We start from the raw sequence: 17,704 nt of genomic DNA, 5'->3' as shown, positions 1-17,704 counted from the left end.
AGTGCGGGCTAGGCTTAAGGCCGGGGCACAAGTGCGGGCTAGGCTTAAGGCCGGGGCACAAGTGCGGGCTAGGCTTAAGGCCGGGGCACAAGTGCGGGCTAGGCTTAAGGCCGGGGCACAAGTGCGGGCTAGGCTTAAGGCCTGGGCACAAGTGCGGGCTAGGCTTAAGGCCTGGGCACAAGTGCGGGCTAGGCTTAAGGCCTGGGCACAAGTGCAGTGCTGGCTAGGACCAAGGCAGGGGGCACAAGTGATGGCTAGGCTTAAGGCATGGGCATAAGTGCGGGCTAGGCTTAAGGCCTGGGCACAAGTGCGGGCTCGGCTTAAGGCCTGGGCACAAGTGCGGGCTCGGCTTAAGGCCTGGGCACAAGTGCGGGCTCGGCTTAAGGCCTGGGCACAAGTGCGGGCTAGGCTTAAGGCCGGGGCACAAGTGCGGGCTAGGCTTAAGGCCGGGGCACAAGTGCGGGCTAGGCTTAAGGCCGGGGCACAAGTGCGGGCTAGGCTTAAGGCCGGGGCACAAGTGCGGGCTAGGCTTAAGGCCGGGGCACAAGTGCGGGCTAGGTTTAAGGCCGGGGCACAAGTGCGGGCTAGGCTTAAGGCCGGGGCACAAGTGCGGGCTAGGCTTAAGGCCGGGGCACAAGTGCGGGCTAGGCTTAAGGCCTGGGCACAAGTGCAGTGCTGGCTAGGACCAAGGCAGGGGGCACAAGTGCTGGCTAGGCTTAAGGCATGGGCACAAGTGCTGGCTAGGCTTAAGGCATACAGCTAACTCTTTGCACTCTTTGCATAAAGGGTTAGGCACCCATAGGGGTGAAGAGCTAGCTTTCACCCCTCTACTCTGTACTTGGACATTTAGGACTAGATCCTTTGTTGTACAGTGCGGAGCCTCTCCATAACCCCATGCTCCAAGCGACCAGGCACTTCTTGTCTGTCCTCCGTAAATGGGTAATGCCTTCTTCCCCAATTACAGTCGTGCATGCGCATTCAGACGGGACAAGAGCGAAGAGCGTAAAGCTGGCCCTATGTGCATAACCAACATGAAGCTGAAGACAAAAACAAACAAACAAGCATTCAAGGGGCTCAAAAGTGCGGGCTAGGCTTAAGGCCTGGGCACAAGTGCGGGCTAGGCTTAAGGCCTGGGCACAAGTGCGGGCTAGGCTTAAGGCCTGGGCACAAGTGCGGGCTAGGCTTAAGGCCTGGGCACAAGTACGGGCTAGGCTTAAGGCCTGGGCACAAGTGCGGGCTAGGCTTAAGGCCTGGGCACAAGTGCGGGCTAGGCTTAAGGCCTGGGCACAAGTGCGGGCTAGGCTTAAGGCCTGGGCACAAGTGCGGGCTAGGCTTAAGGCCTGGGCACAAGTGCGGGCTAGGCTTAAGGCCTGGGCACAAGTGCGGGCTAGGCTTAAGGCCTGGGCACAAGTGCGGGCTCGGCTTAAGGCCTGGGCACAAGTGCGGGCTCGGCTTAAGGCCTGGGCACAAGTGCGGGCTCGGCTTAAGGCCTGGGCACAAGTGCGGGCTCGGCTTAAGGCCTGGGCACAAGTGCGGGCTAGGCTTAAGGCCGGGGCACAAGTGCGGGCTAGGCTTAACGCCGGGGCACAAGTGCGGGCTAGGCTTAAGGCCTGGGCACAAGTGCAGTGCTGGCTAGGACCAAGGCAGGGGGCACAAGTGCTGGCTAGGCTTAAGGCCTGGGCACAAGTGCGGGCTAGGCTTAAGGCCTGGGCACAAGTGCGGGCTAGACTTAAGGCCGGGGCACAAGTGCGGGCTAGGCTTAAGGCCTGGGCACAAGTGCGGGCTAGGCTTAAGGCCGGGGCACAAGTGCAGTGCTGGCTAGGATCAAGGCAGGGGGCACAAGTGCTGGCTAGGCTTAAGGCCGGGGCACAAGAGCGGGCTAGGCTTAAGGCCGGGTCAAAAGTGCGGGCTAGGCTTAAGGCCGGGGCACAAGTGCGGGCTAGGCTTAAGGCCTGGGCACAAGTGCGGGCTAGGCTTAAGGCCGGGGCACAAGTGCGGGCTAGGCTTAAGGCCTGGGCACAAGTGCAGTGCTGGCTAGGATCAAGGCAGGGGGCACAAGTGCTGGCTAGGCTTAAGGCCTGGGCACAAGTGCGGGCTAGGCTTAAGGACGGGGCACAAGTGCGGGCTAGGCTTAAGGCCTGGGCACAAGTGCGGGCTAGGCTTAAGGCCTGGGCACAAGTGCGGGCTAGGCTTAAGGCCTGGGCACAAGTGCAGTGCTGGCTAGGACCAAGGCAGGGGGCACAAGTGATGGCTAGGCTTAAAGCATGGGCACAAGTGCGGGCTAGGCTTAAGGCCTGGGCACAAGTGCGGGCTAGAATTAAGGCCGGGGCACAAGTGCGGGCTAGGCTTAAGGCCGGGGCACAAGTGCGGGCTAGGCTTAAGGCCGGGGCACAAGTGCGGGCTAGGCTTAAGGCCGGGGCACAAGTGCGGGCTAGGCTTAAGGCCGGGGCACAAGTGCGGGCTAGGCTGAAGGCCTGGGCACAAGTGCGGGCTAGGCTGAAGGCCGGGGCACAAGTGCGGGCTAGGCTTAAGGCCGGGGCACAGGTGCGGGCTAGGCTTAAGGCCTGGGCACAAGTGCGGTCTAGGCTTAAGGCCTGGGCACAAGTGCGGGCTAGGCTTAAGGCCGGGGCACAAGTGCGGGCTAGGCTTTAGGCCGGGGCACAAGTGCGGGCTAGGCTTAAGGCCTGGGCACAAGTGCGGTCTAGGCTTAAGGCCTGGGCACAAGTGCAGGCTAGGCTTAAGGCTTGGGCACAAGTGTAGTGCTAGCTAGGATCAAGGCAGGGGGCACAAGTGCGGGCTAGGCTTAAGGCCTGGGCACAAGTGCGGGCTAGGCTTAAGGCCTGGGCAAAAGTGCGGGCTAGGCTTAAGGCCTGGGCACAAGTGCGGGCTAGGCTTAAGGCCTGGGCACAAGTGCGGGCTAGGCTTAAGGCCTGGGCACAAGTGCGGGCTAGGCTTAAGGCCTGGGCACAAGTGCGGGCCAGGCTTAAGGCCTGGGCACAAGTGCGGGCTAGGCTTAAGGCCTGGGCACAAGTGCGGGCCAGGCTTAAGGCCTGGGCACAAGTGCGGGCCAGGCTTAAGGCCTGGGCACAAGTGCGGGCCAGGCTTAAGGCCTGGGCACAAGTGCGGGCCAGGCTTAAGGCCTGGGCACAAGTGCGGGCCAGGCTTAAGGCCTGGGCACAAGTGCGGGCCAGGCTTAAGGCCTGGGCACAAGTGCGGGCTAGGCTTAAGGCCGGGGCACAAGTGCGGGCTAGGCTTAAGGCCTGGGCACACGTGCGGGCTAGGCTTAAGGCCGGGGCACAAGTGCGGGCTAGGCTTAAGGCCGGAGCACAAGTGCGGGCTAGGCTTAAGGCCGGGGCACAAGTGCGGGCTAGGCTTAAGGCCGGGGCACAAGTGCGGGCTAGGCTTAAGGCCTGGGCACAAGTGCGGGCTAGGCTTAAGGCCTGGGCACAAGTGCAGTGCTGGCTAGGACCAAGGCAGGGGGCACAAGTGACGGCTAGGCTTAAGGCATGGGCACAAGTGCGGGCTAGGCTTAAGGCCTGGGCACAAGTGCGGGCTAGGCTTAAGGCCGGGGCACAAGTGCGGGCTAGGCTTAAGGCCGGGGCACAAGTGCGGGCTAGGCTTAAGGCCGGGGCACAAGTGCGGGCTAGGCTTAAGGCTGGGGCACAAGTGCGGGCTAGGCTTAAGGCCGGGGCACAAGTGCGGGCTAGGCTTAAGGCCGGGGCACAAGTGCGGGCTAGGCTTAAGGCCGGGGCACAAGTGCGGGCTAGGCTTAAGGCCGGGGCACAAGTGCGGGCTAGGCTTAAGGCCGGGGCACAAGTGCGGGCTAGGCTTAAGGCCGGGGCACAAGTGCGGGCTAGGCTTAAGGCCGGGGCACAAGTGCGGGCTAGGCTTAAGGCCGGGGCACAAGTGCGGGCTAGGCTTAAGGCCGGGGCACAAGTGCGGGCTAGGCTTAAGGCCGGGGCACAAGTGCGGGCTAGGCTTAAGGCCGGGGCACAAGTGCGGGCTAGGCTTAAGGCCTGGGCACAAGTGCGGGCTAGGCTTAAGGCCTGGGCACAAGTGCAGTGCTGGCTAGGACCAAGGCAGGGGGCACAAGTGCTGGCTAGGCTTAAGGCATGGGCACAAGTGCTGGCTAGGCTTAAGGCATACAGCTAACTCTTTGCACTCTTTGCATAAAGGGTTAGGCACCCATAGGGGTGAAGAGCTAGCTTTCACCCCTCTACTCTGTACTTGGACATTTAGGACTAGATCCTTTGTTGTACAGTGCGGAGCCTCTCCATAACCCCATGCTCCAAGCAAACAGGCACTTCTTGTCTGTCCTCCGTAAATGGGTAATGCCTTCTTCCCCAATTACAGTCGTGCATGCGCATTCAGACGGGACAAGAGCGAAGAGCGTAAAGCTGGCCCTATGTGCATAACCAACATGAAGCTGAAGACAAAAACAAAAACAAGCATTCAAGGGGCTCAAAAGTGCGGGCTAGGCTTAAGGCCTGGGCACAAGTGCGGGCTAGGCTTAAGGCCTGGGCACAAGTGCGGGCTAGGCTTAAGGCCTGGGCACAAGTGCGGGCTAGGCTTAAGGCCTGGGCACAAGTGCGGGCTAGGCTTAAGGCCTGGGCACAAGTGCGGGCTCGGCTTAAGGCCTGGGCACAAGTGCGGGCTAGGGTTAAGGCCTGGGCACAAGTGTGGGCTAGGCTGAAGGCCGGGGCACAAGTGCGGGCTAGGCTGAAGGCCTGGGCACAAGTGCGGGCTAGGCTTAAGGCCGGGGCACAAGTGCGGGCTAGGCTTAAGGCCTGGGCACAAGTGTGGTCTAGGCTTAAGGCCTGGGCACAAGTGCGGGCTAGGCTTAAGGCCTGGGCATAAGTGCGGGCTAGGCTTAAGGCCGGGGCACAAGTGCGGGCTAGGTTTAAGGCCTGGGCACAAGTGCGGTCTAGGCTTAAGGCCTGGGCACAAGTGCAGGCTAGGCTTAAGGCTTGGGCATCATAAGTGTAGTGCTAGCTAGGATCAAGGCAGGGGGCACAAGTGCGGGCTAGGCTTAAGGCCTGGGCACAAGTGCGGGCTAGGCTTAATGCCTGGGCACAAGTGCGGGCTAGGCTTAAGGCCTGGGCACAAGTGCGGGCTAGGCTTAAGGCCTGGGCACAAGTGCGGGCTAGGCTTAAGGCCGGGGCACAAGTGCGGGCTAGGCTTAAGGCCGGGGCACAAGTGCGGGCTAGCCTTAAGGCCTGGGCACAAGTGCAGTGCTGGCTAGGATAAAGGCAGGGGGCACAAGTGCTGGCTAGGCTTAAGGCCGGGGCACAAGAGCGGGCTAGGCTGAAGGCCGGGGCACAAGTGCAGGCTAGGCTTAAGGCCGGGTCACAAGTGCGGGCTAGGCTTAAGGCCGGGGCACAAGCGCGGGCTAGGCTTAAGGCCTGGGCACAAGCGCGGGCTAGGCTTAAGGCCTGGGCACAAGTGCGGGCTAGGCTTAAGGCCTGGGCACAAGTGCGGGCTAGGCTTAAGGCCGGGGCACAAGTGCGGGCTAGGCTTAAGGCCGGGGCACAAGTGCGGGCTAGGCTTAAGGCCTGGGCACAAGTGCAGTGCTGGCTAGGATCAAGGCAGGGGGCACAAGTGCTGGCTAGGCTTAAGGCCGGGGCACAAGAGCGGGCTAGGCTGAAGGCCGGGGCACAAGTGCGGGCTAGGCTTAAGGCCGGGTCACAAGTGCGGGCTAGGCTTAAGGCCTGGGCACAAGTGCGGGCTAGGCTTAAGGCCTGGGCACAAGTGCGGGCTAGGCTTAAGGCCGGGGCACAAGTGCGGGCTAGGCTTAAGGCCGGGGCACAAGTGCGGGCTAGGCTTAAGGCCGGGGCACAAGTGCGGGCTAGGCTTAAGGCCGGGGCACAAGTGCGGGCTAGGCTTAAGGCCTGGGCACAAGTGCGGGCTAGGCTTAAGGCCTGGGCACAAGTGCGGGCTAGGCTTAAGGCCTGGGCACAAGTGCAGTGCTGGCTAGGACCAAGGCAGGGGGCACAAGTGATGGCTAGGCTTAAGGCATGGGCATAAGTGCGGGCTAGGCTTAAGGCCTGGGCACAAGTGCGGGCTCGGCTTAAGGCCTGGGCACAAGTGCGGGCTAGGCTTAAGGCCGGGGCACAAGTGCGGGCTAGGCTTAAGGCCGGGGCACAAGTGCGGGCTAGGCTTAAGGCCGGGGCACAAGTGCGGGCTAGGCTTAAGGCCGGGGCACAAGTGCGGGCTAGGCTTAAGGCCGGGGCACAAGTGCGGGCTAGGCTTAAGGCCAGGGCACAAGTGCGGGCTAGGCTTAAGGCCGGGGCACAAGTGCGGGCTAGGCTTAAGGCCGGGGCACAAGTGCGGGCTAGGCTTAAGGCCGGGGCACAAGTGCGGGCTAGGCTTAAGGCCGGGGCACAAGTGCGGGCTAGGCTTAAGGCCTGGGCACAAGTGCAGTGCTGGCTAGGACCAAGGCAGGGGGCACAAGTGCTGGCTAGGCTTAAGGCATGGGCACAAGTGCTGGCTAGGCTTAAGGCATACAGCTAACTCTTTGCACTCTTTGCATAAAGGGTTAGGCACCCATAGGGGTGAAGAGCTAGCTTTCACCCCTCTACTCTGTACTTGGACATTTAGGACTAGATCCTTTGTTGTACAGTGCGGAGCCTCTCCATAACCCCATGCTCCAAGCGACCAGGCACTTCTTGTCTGTCCTCCGTAAATGGGTAATGCCTTCTTCCCCAATTACAGTCGTGCATGCGCATTCAGACGGGACAAGAGCGAAGAGCGTAAAGCTGGCCCTATGTGCATAACCAACATGAAGCTGAAGACAAAAACAAACAAACAAGCATTCAAGGGGCTCAAAAGTGCGGGCTAGGCTTAAGGCCTGGGCACAAGAGCGGGCTAGGCTTAAGGCCTGGGCACAAGTGCGGGCTAGGCTTAAGGCTTGGGCACAAGTGCGGGCTAGGCTGAAGGCCTGGGCACAAGTGCGGGCTAGGCTGAAGGCCTGGGCACAAGTGTGGGCTAGGCTGAAGGCCTGGGCACAAGTGCGGGCTAGGCTTAAGGCCTGGGCACAAGTGCGGGCTAGGCTTAAGGCCTGGGCACAAGTGCGGGCTAGGCTTAAGGCCTGGGCACAAGTGCGGGCTAGGCTTAAGGCCTGGGCACAAGTGCGGGCTAGGCTTAAGGCCTGGGCACAAGTGCGGGCTAGGCTTAAGGCCTGGGCACAAGTGCGGGCTAGGCTTAAGGCCTGGGCACAAGTGCGGGCTAGGCTTAAGGCCTGGGCACAAGTGCGGGCTCGGCTTAAGGCCTGGGCACAAGTGCGGGCTCGGCTTAAGGCCGGGGCACAAGTGCGGGCTCGGCTTAAGGCCGGGGCACAAGTTCGGGCTAGGCTTAAGGCCGGGGCACAAGTGCGGGCTAGGCTTAAGGCCGGGGCACAAGTGCGGGCTAGGCTTAAGGCCGGGGCACAAGTGCGGGCTAGGCTTAAGGCCGGGGCACAAGTGCGGGCTAGGCTTAAGGCCGGGGCACAAGTGCGGGCTAGGCTTAAGGCCGGGGCACAAGTGCGGGCTAGGCTTAAGGCCGGGGCACAAGTGCGGGCTAGGCTTAAGGCCTGGGCACAAGTGCGGGCTAGGCTTAAGGCCTGGGCACAAGTGCGGGCTAGGCTTAAGGCCTGGGCACAAGTGCGGGCTAGGCTTAAGGCCGGGGCACAAGTGCGGGCTAGGCTTAAGGCCGGGGCACAAGTGCGGGCTAGGCTTAAGGCCGGGGCACAAGTGCGGGCTAGGCTTAAGGCCTGGGCACAAGTGCGGGCTAGGCTTAAGGCCTGGGCACAAGTGCGGGCTAGGCTTAAGGCCGGGGCACAAGTGCGGGATAGGCTTAAGGCCGGGGCACAAGTGCTGGCTAGGCTTAAGGCCGGGGCACAAGTGCGGGCTAGGCTTAAGGCCGGGGCACAAGTGCGGGCTAGGCTTAAGGCCGGGGCACAAGTGCGGGCTAGGCTTAAGGCCTGGGCACAAGTGCGGGCTAGGCTTAAGGCCGGGGCCCAAGTGCGGGCTAGGCTTAAGGCCGGGGCCCAAGTGCGGGCTAGGCTTAAGGCCGGGTCACAAGTGCGGGCTAGGCTTAAGGCCGGGGCACAAGTGCGGGCTAGGCTTAAGGCCGGGGCACAAGTGCAGGCTAGGCTTAAGGCCGGGGCACAAGTGCGGGCTAGTCTTAAGGCCGGGGCACAAGTGCGGGCTAGGCTTAAGGCCGGGGCACAAGTGCGGGCTAGGCTTAAGGCCGGGGCACAAGTGCGGGCTAGGCTTAAGGCCGGGGCACAAGTGCGGGCTAGGCTTAAGGCCTGGGCACAAGTGCGGGCTAGGCTTAAGGCCTGGGCACAAGTGCGGGCTAGGCTTAAGGCCTGGGCACAAGTGCGGGCTAGGCTTAAGGCCTGGGCACAAGTGCGGGCTAGGCTTAAGGCCTGGGCACAAGTGCGGGCTAGGCTTAAGGCCTGGGCACAAGTGCGGGCTCGGCTTAAGGCCTGGGCACAAGTGCGGGCTCGGCTTAAGGCCTGGGCACAAGTGCGGGCTCGGCTTAAGGCCTGCGCACAAGTGCGGGCTCGGCTTAAGGCCTGGGCACAAGTGCGGGCTCGGCTTAAGGCCTGGGCACAAGTGCGGGCTAGGCTTAAGGCCGGGTCACAAGTGCGGGCTAGGCTTAAGGCCGGGTCACAAGTGCGGGCTAGGCTTAAGGCCGGGGCACAAGTGCGGGCTAGGCTTAAGGCCTGCGCACAAGTGCGGGCTAGGCTTAAGGCCTGCGCACAAGTGCGGGCTCGGCTTAAGGCCTGGGCACAAGTGCGGGCTAGGCTTAAGGCCTGGGCACAAGTGCGGGCTAGGCTTAAGGCCTGGGCACAAGTGCGGGCTAGGCTTAAGGCCTGGGCACAAGTGCGGGCTAGGCTTAAGGCCTGGGCACAAGTGCGGGCTAGGCTTAAGGCCTGGGCACAAGTGCGGGCTAGGCTTAAGGCCTGGGCACAAGTGCGGGCTAGGCTTAAGGCCTGGGCACAAGTGCGGGCTAGGCTTAAGGCCTGGGCACAAGTGCGGGCTAGGCTTAAGGCCGGGGCACAAGTGCGGGCTAGGCTTAAGGCCGGGGCACAAGTGCGGGCTAGGCTTAAGGCCGGGGCACAAGTGCGGGCTAGGCTTAAGGCCGGGGCACAAGTGCGGGCTAGGCTTATGGCCGGGGCACAAGTGCGGGCTAGGCTTAAGGCCGGGGCACAAGTGCGGGCTAGGCTTAAGGCCGGGGCACAAGTGCGGGCTAGGCTTAAGGCATGGGCACAAGTGCTGGCTAGGCTTAAGGCCTGGGCACAAGTGCGGGCTAGGCTTAAGAACGGGGCACAAGTGCGGGCTAGGCTTAAGGCCGGGGCACAAGTGCGGGCTAGGCTTAAGGCCGAGGCACAAGTGCGGGCTAGGCTTAAGGCCTGGGCACAAGTGCTGGCTAGGCTTAAGGCATACAGCTAACTCTTTGCACTCTTTGCATAAAGGGTTAGGCACCCATAGGGGTGAAGAGCTAGCTTTCACCCCTCTACTCTGTACTTGGACATTTAGGACTAGATCCTTTGTTGTACAGTGCGGAGCCTCTCCATAACCCCATGCTCCAAGCGACCAGGCACTTCTTGTCTGTCCTCCGTAAATGGGTAATGCCTTCTTCCCCAATTAGTCGTGCATGCGCATTCAGACGGGACAAGAGCGAAGAGCATAAAGCTGGCCCTATGTGCATAACCAACTTGAAGCTGAAGACAAAAACAAACAAACAAGCATTCAAGGGGCTCAAAAGTGCGGGCTAGGCTTAAGGCCTGGGCACAAGTGCGGGCTAGGCTTAAGGCCTGGGCACAAGTGCGGGCTAGGCTTAAGGCCTGGGCACAAGTGCGGGCTAGGCTTAAGGCCTGGGCACAAGTGCGGGCTAGGCTTAAGGCCTGGGCACAAGTGCGGGCTAGGCTTAAGGCCTGGGCACAAGTGCGGGCTAGGCTTAAGGCCTGGGCACAAGTGCGGGCTAGGCTTAAGGCCTGGGCACAAGTGCGGGCTAGGCTTAAGGCCTGGGCACAAGTGCGGGCTAGGCTTAAGGCCTGGGCACAAGTGCGGGCTAGGCTTAAGGCCTGGGCACAAGTGCGGGCTAGGCTTAAGGCCTGGGCACAAGTGCGGGCTCGGCTTAAGGCCTGGGCACAAGTGCGGGCTCGGCTTAAGGCCTGGGCACAAGTGCGGGCTCGGCTTAAGGCCTGGGCACAAGTGCGGGCTCGGCTTAAGGCCTGCGCACAAGTGCGGGCTCGGCTTAAGGCCTGCGCACAAGTGCGGGCTCGGCTTCAGGCCTGGGCACAAGTGCGGGCTAGGCTTAAGGCCTGGGCACAAGTGCGGGCTCGGCTTAAGGCCTGGGCACAAGTGCGGGCTAGGCTTAAGGCCTGTGCACAAGTGCGGGCTAGGCTTAAGGCCTGGGCACAAGTGCGGGCTAGGCTTAAGGCCTGGGCACAAGTGCGGGCTAGGCTTAAGGCCGAGGCACAAGTGCGGGCTAGGCTTAAGGCCGGGGCACAAGTGCGGGCTAGGCTTAAGGCCGGGGCACAAGTGCGGGCTAGGCTTAAGGCCTGCGCACAAGTGCGGGCTAGGCTTAAGGCCTGGGCACAAGTGCGGGCTAGGCTTAAGGCCTGGGCACAAGTGCGGGCTAGGCTTAAGGCCTGGGCACAAGTGCGGGCTAGGCTTAAGGCCGGGGCACAAGTGCGGGCTAGGCTTAAGGCCGGGGCACAAGTGCGGGCTAGGCTTAAGGCCGGGGCACAAGTGCGGGCTAGGCTTAAGGCCGGGGCACAAGTGCGGGCTAGGCTTATGGCCGGGGCACAAGTGCGGGCTAGGCTTAAGGCCGGGGCACAAGTGCGGGCTAGGCTTAAGGCCGGGGCACAAGTGCGGGCTAGGCTTAAGGCATGGGCACAAGTGCTGGCTAGGCTTAAGGCCTGGGCACAAGTGCGGGCTAGGCTTAAGAACGGGGCACAAGTGCGGGCTAGGCTTAAGGCCGGGTCACAAGTGCGGGCTAGGCTTAAGGCCGGGGCACAAGTGCGGGCTAGGCTTATGGCCGGGGCACAAGTGCAGGCTAGGCTTAAGGCCGGGGCACAAGTGCGGGCTAGTCTTAAGGCCGGGGCACAAGTGCGGGCTAGGCTTAAGGCCGGGGCACAAGTGCGGGCTAGGCTTAAGGCCGGGGCACAAGTGCGGGCTAGGCTTAAGGCCGGGGCACAAGTGCGGGCTAGGCTTAAGGCCTGGGCACAAGTGCGGGCTAGGCTTAAGGCCTGGGCACAAGTGCGGGCTAGGCTTAAGGCCTGGGCACAAGTGCGGGCTAGGCTTAAGGCCTGGGCACAAGTGCGGGCTAGGCTTAAGGCCTGGGCACAAGTGCGGGCTAGGCTTAAGGCCTGGGCACAAGTGCGGGCTCGGCTTAAGGCCTGGGCACAAGTGCGGGCTCGGCTTAAGGCCTGCGCACAATTGCGGGCTCGGCTTAAGGCCTGCGCACAAGTGCGGGCTCGGCTTAAGGCCTGGGCACAAGTGCGGGCTAGGCTTAAGGCCTGGGCACAAGTGCGGGCTAGGCTTAAGGCCTGGGCACAAGTGCGGGCTAGGCTTAAGGCCGGGGCACAAGTGCGGGCTAGGCTTAAGGCCGGGGCACAAGTGCGGGCTAGGCTTAAGGCCGGGGCACAAGTGCGGGCTAGGCTTAAGGCCGGGTCACAAGTGCGGGCTAGGCTTAAGGCCGGGTCACAAGTGCGGGCTAGGCTTAAGGCCGGGGCACAAGTGCGGGCTAGGCTTAAGGCCTGCGCACAAGTGCGGGCTAGGCTTAAGGCCTGCGCACAAGTGCGGGCTCGGCTTAAGGCCTGGGCACAAGTGCGGGCTAGGCTTAAGGCCTGGGCACAAGTGCGGGCTAGGCTTAAGGCCTGGGCACAAGTGCGGGCTAGGCTTAAGGCCTGGGCACAAGTGCGGGCTAGGCTTAAGGCCTGGGCACAAGTGCGGGCTAGGCTTAAGGCCTGGGCACAAGTGCGGGCTAGGCTTAAGGCCTGGGCACAAGTGCGGGCTAGGCTTAAGGCCTGGGCACAAGTGCGGGCTAGGCTTAAGGCCGGGGCACAAGTGCGGGCTAGGCTTAAGGCCGGGGCACAAGTGCGGGCTAGGCTTAAGGCCGGGGCACAAGTGCGGGCTAGGCTTATGGCCGGGGCACAAGTGCGGGCTAGGCTTAAGGCCGGGGCACAAGTGCGGGCTAGGCTTAAGGCCGGGGCACAAGTGCGGGCTAGGCTTAAGGCATGGGCACAAGTGCTGGCTAGGCTTAAGGCCTGGGCACAAGTGCGGGCTAGGCTTAAGAACGGGGCACAAGTGCGGGCTAGGCTTAAGGCCTGGGCACAAGTGCGGGCTAGGCTTAAGGCCTGGGCACAAGTGCGGGCTCGGCTTAAGGCCTGGGCACAAGTGCGGGCTCGGCGTAAGGCCTGCGCACAAGTGCGGGCTCGGCTTAAGGCCTGCGCACAAGTGCGGGCTCGGCTTAAGGCCTGGGCACAAGTGCGGGCTAGGCTTAAGGCCTGGGCACAAGTGCGGGCTAGGCTTAAGGCCTGGGCACAAGTGCGGGCTAGGCTTAAGGCCGGGGCACAAGTGCGGGCTAGGCTTAAGGCCGGGGCACAAGTGCGGGCTAGGCTTAAGGCCTGGGCACAAGTGCGGGCTAGGCTTAAGGCCTGGGCACAAGTGCGGGCTAGGCTTAAGGCCTGGGCACAAGTGCGGGCTAGGCTTAAGGCCTGGGCACAAGTGCGGGCTAGGCTTAAGGCCTGGGCACAAGTGCGGGCTAGGCTTAAGGCCTGGGCACAAGTGCGGGCTAGGCTTAAGGCCTGGGCACAAGTGCGGGCTAGGCTTAAGGCCTGGGCACAAGTGCGGGCTAGGCTTAAGGCCTGGGCACAAGTGCGGGCTAGGCTTAAGGCCTGGGCACAAGTGCGGGCTAGGCTTAAGGCCTGGGCACAAGTGCGGGCTAGGCTTAAGGCCTGGGCACAAGTGCGGGCTCGGCTTAAGGCCTGGGCACAAGTGCGGGCTCGGCTTAAGGCCTGCGCACAAGTGCGGGCTCGGCTTAAGGCCTGCGCACAAGTGCGGGCTCGGCTTAAGGCCTGGGCACAAGTGCGGGCTCGGCTTAAGGCCTGGGCACAAGTGCGGGCTAGGCTTAAGGCCTGGGCACAAGTGCGGGCTAGGCTTAAGGCCGGGGCACAAGTGCGGGCTAGGCTTAAGGCCGGGGCACAAGTGCGGGCTAGGCTTAAGGCCGGGGCACAAGTGCGGGCTAGGCTTAAGGCCGGGGCACAAGTGCGGGCTAGGCTTAAGGCCGGGGCACAAGTGCGGGCTAGGCTTAAGGCCTGGGAACAAGTGCGGGCTATGCTTAAGGCCTGGGCACAAGTGCTGGCTAGGCTTAAGGCCTGGGCACAAGTGCGGGCTAGGCTTAAGAACGGGGCACAAGTGCGGGCTAGGCTTAAGGCCGGGGCACAAGTGCGGGCTAGGCTTAAGGCCGAGGCACAAGTGCGGGCTAGGCTTAAGGCCGGGGCACAAGTGCGGGCTAGGCTTAAGGCCGGGGCACAAGTGCGGGCTAGGCTTAAGGCCGGGGCACAAGTGCGGGCTAGGCTTAAGGCCGGGGCACAAGTGCGGGCTAGGCTTAAGGCCGGGGCACAAGTGCGGGCTAGGCTTAAGGCAGGGGCACAAGTGCGGGCTAGGCTTAAGGCCGGGGCACAAGTGCGGGCTAGGCTTAAGGCCTGGGCACAAGTGCGGGCTAGGCTTAAGGCCTGGGCACAAGTGCGGGCTAGGCTTAAGGCCTGGGCACAAGTGCAGTGCTGGCTAGGACCAAGGCAGGGGGCACAAGTGATGGCTAGGCTTAAGGCATGGGCACAAGTGCGGGCTAGGCTTAAGGCCTGGGCACAAGTGCGGGCTAGGCTTAAGGCCTGGGCACAAGTGCCGGCTAGGCTTAAGGCCTGGGCACAAGTGCGGGCTAGGCTTAAGGCCTGGGCACAAGTGCAGTGCTGGCTAGGACCAAGGCAGGGGGCACAAGTGCTGGCTAGGCTTAAGGCATGGGCACAAGTGCGGGCTAGGCTTAAGGCCTGGGCACAAGTGCGGGCTAGGCTTAAGGCCGGGGCACAAGTGCGGGCTAGGCTTAAGGCCGGGGCACAAGTGCGGGCTAGGCTTAAGGCCGGGGCACAAGTGCGGGCTAGGCTTAAGGCCGGGGCACAAGTGCGGGCTAGGCTTAAGGCCGGGGCACAAGTGCGGGCTAGGCTTAAGGCCGGGGCACAAGTGCGGGCTAGGCTTATGGCCGGGGCACAAGTGCGGGCTAGGCTTAAGGCCGGGGCACAAGTGCGGGCTAGGCTTAAGGCCGGGGCACAAGTGCGGGCTAGGCTTAAGGCCGGGGCACAAGTGCGGGCTAGGCTTAAGGCCGGGGCACAAGTGCGGGCTAGGCTTAAGGCCGGGGCACAAGTGTGGGCTAGGCTTAAGGCCTGGGCACAAGTGCGGGCTAGGCTTAAGGCCTGGGCACAAGTGCAGTGCTGGCTAGGACCAAGGCAGGGGGCACAAGTGCTGGCTAGGCTTAAGGCATGGGCACAAGTGCTGGCTAGGCTTAAGGCCTGGGCACAAGTGCGGGCTAGGCTTAAGAACGGGGCACAAGTGCGGGCTAGGCTTAAGGCCGGGGCACAAGTGCGGGCTAGGCTTAAGGCCGAGGCACAAGTGCGGGCTAGGCTTAAGGCCTGGGCACAAGTGCGGGCTAGGCTTAAGGCCTGGGCACAAGTGCGGGCTAGGCTTAAGGCCTGGGCACAAGTGCGGGCTAGGCTTAAGGCCGGGGCACAAGTGCGGGCTAGGCTTAAGGCCGGGGCACAAGTGCGGGCTAGGCTTAAGGCCGGGTCACAAGTGCGGGCTAGGCTTAAGGCCGGGGCACAAGTGCGGGCTAGGCTTAAGGCCGGGGCACAAGTGCGGGCTAGGCTTAAGGCCGGGGCACAAGTGCGGGCTAGGCTTAAGGCCGGGGCACAAGTGCGGGCTAGGCTTATGGCCGGGGCACAAGTGCGGGCTAGGCTTAAGGCCGGGGCACAAGTGCGGGCTAGGCTTAAGGCCGGGGCACAAGTGCGGGCTAGGCTTAAGGCATGGGCACAAGTGCTGGCTAGGCTTAAGGCCTGGGCACAAGTGCGGGCTAGGCTTAAGAACGGGGCACAAGTGCGGGCTAGGCTTAAGAACGGGGCACAAGTGCGGGCTAGGCTTAAGGCCGGGGCACAAGTGCGGGCTAGGCTTAAGGCCGAGGCACAAGTGCGGGCTAGGCTTAAGGCCTGGGCACAAGTGCTGGCTAGGCTTAAGGCATACAGCTAACTCTTTGCACTCTTTGCATAAAGGGTTAGGCACCCATAGGGGTGAAGAGCTAGCTTTCACCCCTCTACTCTGTACTTGGACATTTAGGACTAGATCCTTTGTTGTACAGTGCGGAGCCTCTCCATAACCCCATGCTCCAAGCGACCAGGCACTTCTTGTCTGTCCTCCGTAAATGGGTAATGCCTTCTTCCCCAATTAGTCGTGCATGCGCATTCAGACGGGACAAGAGCGAAGAGCATAAAGCTGGCCCTATGTGCATAACCAACTTGAAGCTGAAGACAAAAACAAACAAACAAGCATTCAAGGGGCTCAAAAGTGCGGGCTAGGCTTAAGGCCTGGGCACAAGTGCGGGCTAGGCTTAAGGCCTGGGCACAAGTGCGGGCTAGGCTTAAGGCCTGGGCACAAGTGCGGGCTAGGCTTAAGGCCTGGGCACAAGTGCGGGCTAGGCTTAAGGCCTGGGCACAAGTGCGGGCTAGGCTTAAGGCCTGGGCACAAGTGCGGGCTAGGCTTAAGGCCTGGGCACAAGTGCGGGCTAGGCTTAAGGCCTGGGCACAAGTGCGGGCTAGGCTTAAGGCCTGGGCACAAGTGCGGGCTAGGCTTAAGGCCTGGGCACAAGTGCGGGCTAGGCTTAAGGCCTGGGCACAAGTGCGGGCTAGGCTTAAGGCCTGGGCACAAGTGCGGGCTCGGCTTAAGGCCTGGGCACAAGTGCGGGCTCGGCTTAAGGCCTGGGCACAAGTGCGGGCTCGGCTTAAGGCCTGGGCACAAGTGCGGGCTCGGCTTAAGGCCTGCGCACAAGTGCGGGCTCGGCTTAAGGCCTGCGCACAAGTGCGGGCTCGGCTTCAGGCCTGGGCACAAGTGCGGGCTAGGCTTAAGGCCTGGGCACAAGTGCGGGCTAGGCTTAAGGCCTGGGCACAAGTGCGGGCTAGGCTTAAGGCCGGGGCACAAGTGCGGGCTAGGCTTAAGGCCGGGGCACAAGTGCGGGCTAGGCTTAAGGCCGGGGCACAAGTGCGGGCTAGGCTTAAGGCCGGGGCACAAGTGCGGGCTAGGCTTAAGGCCGGGGCACAAGTGCGGGCTAGGCTTAAGGTCGGGTCACAAGTGAGGGCTAGGCTTAAGGCCGGGGCACAAGTGCGGGCTAGGCTTAAGGCCTGCGCACAAGTGCGGGCTAGGCTTAAGGCCTGCGCACAAGTGCGGGCTCGGCTTAAGGCCTGGGCACAAGTGCGGGCTAGGCTTAAGGCCTGGGCACAAGTGCGGGCTCGGCTTAAGGCCTGGGCACAAGTGCGGGCTAGGCTTAAGGCCTGTGCACAAGTGCGGGCTAGGCTTAAGGCCTGGGCACAAGTGCGGGCTAGGCTTAAGGCCTGGGCACAAGTGCGGGCTAGGCTTAAGGCCGCGGCACAAGTGCGGGCTAGGCTTAAGGCCGGGGCACAAGTGCGGGCTAGGCTTAAGGCCGGGGCACAAGTGCGGGCTAGGCTTAAGGCCTGCGCACAAGTGCGGGCTAGGCTTAAGGCCTGCGCACAAGTGCGGGCTCGGCTTAAGGCCTGGGCACAAGTGCGGGCTAGGCTTAAGGCCTGGGCACAAGTGCGGGCTAGGCTTAAGGCCTGGGCACAAGTGCGGGCTAGGCTTAAGGCCGGGGCACAAGTGCGGGCTAGGCTTAAGGCCGGGGCCCAAGTGCGGGCTAGGCTTAAGGCCGGGGCCCAAGTGCGGGCTAGGCTTAAGGCCGGGGCCCAAGTGCGGGCTAGGCTTAAGGCCGGGGCACAAGTGCGGGCTAGGCTTAAGGCCGGGGCACAAGTGCGGGCTGGGCTTAAGGCCGGGGCACAAGTGCGGGCTGGGCTTAAGGCCGGGGCACAAGTGCGGGCTAGGCTTAAGGCCGGGGCACAAGTGCGGGCTAGGCTTAAGGCCGGGGCACAAGTGCGGGCTAGGCTTAAGGCCTGGGCACAAGTGCGGGCTAGGCTTAAGGCCGGGGCCCAAGTGCGGGCTAGGCTTAAGGCCGGGGCCCAAGTGCGGGCTAGGCTTAAGGCCGGGTCACAAGTGCGGGCTAGGCTTAAGGCCGGGGCACAAGTGCGGGCTAGGCTTAAGGCCGGGGCACAAGTGCAGGCTAGGCTTAAGGCCGGGGCACAAGTGCGGGCTAGTCTTAAGGCCGGGGCACAAGTGCGGGCTAGGCTTAAGGCCGGGGCACAAGTGCGGGCTAGGCTTAAGGCCGGGGCACAAGTGCGGGCTAGGCTTAAGGCCGGGGCACAAGTGCGGGCTAGGCTTAAGGCCTGGGCACAAGTGCGGGCTAGGCTTAAGGCCTGGGCACAAGTGCGGGCTAGGCTTAAGGCCTGGGCACAAGTGCGGGCTAGGCTTAAGGCCTGGGCACAAGTGCGGGCTAGGCTTAAGGCCTGGGCACAAGTGCGGGCTAGGCTTAAGGCCTGGGCACA

The sequence above is a fragment of the Ranitomeya imitator genome, unplaced genomic scaffold (assembly GCF_032444005.1).
Source record: "Ranitomeya imitator isolate aRanImi1 unplaced genomic scaffold, aRanImi1.pri SCAFFOLD_508, whole genome shotgun sequence".
In the NCBI taxonomy this organism is placed as follows: domain Eukaryota; kingdom Metazoa; phylum Chordata; class Amphibia; order Anura; family Dendrobatidae; genus Ranitomeya; species Ranitomeya imitator.
This window is presented reverse-complemented; position numbering follows the sequence as displayed.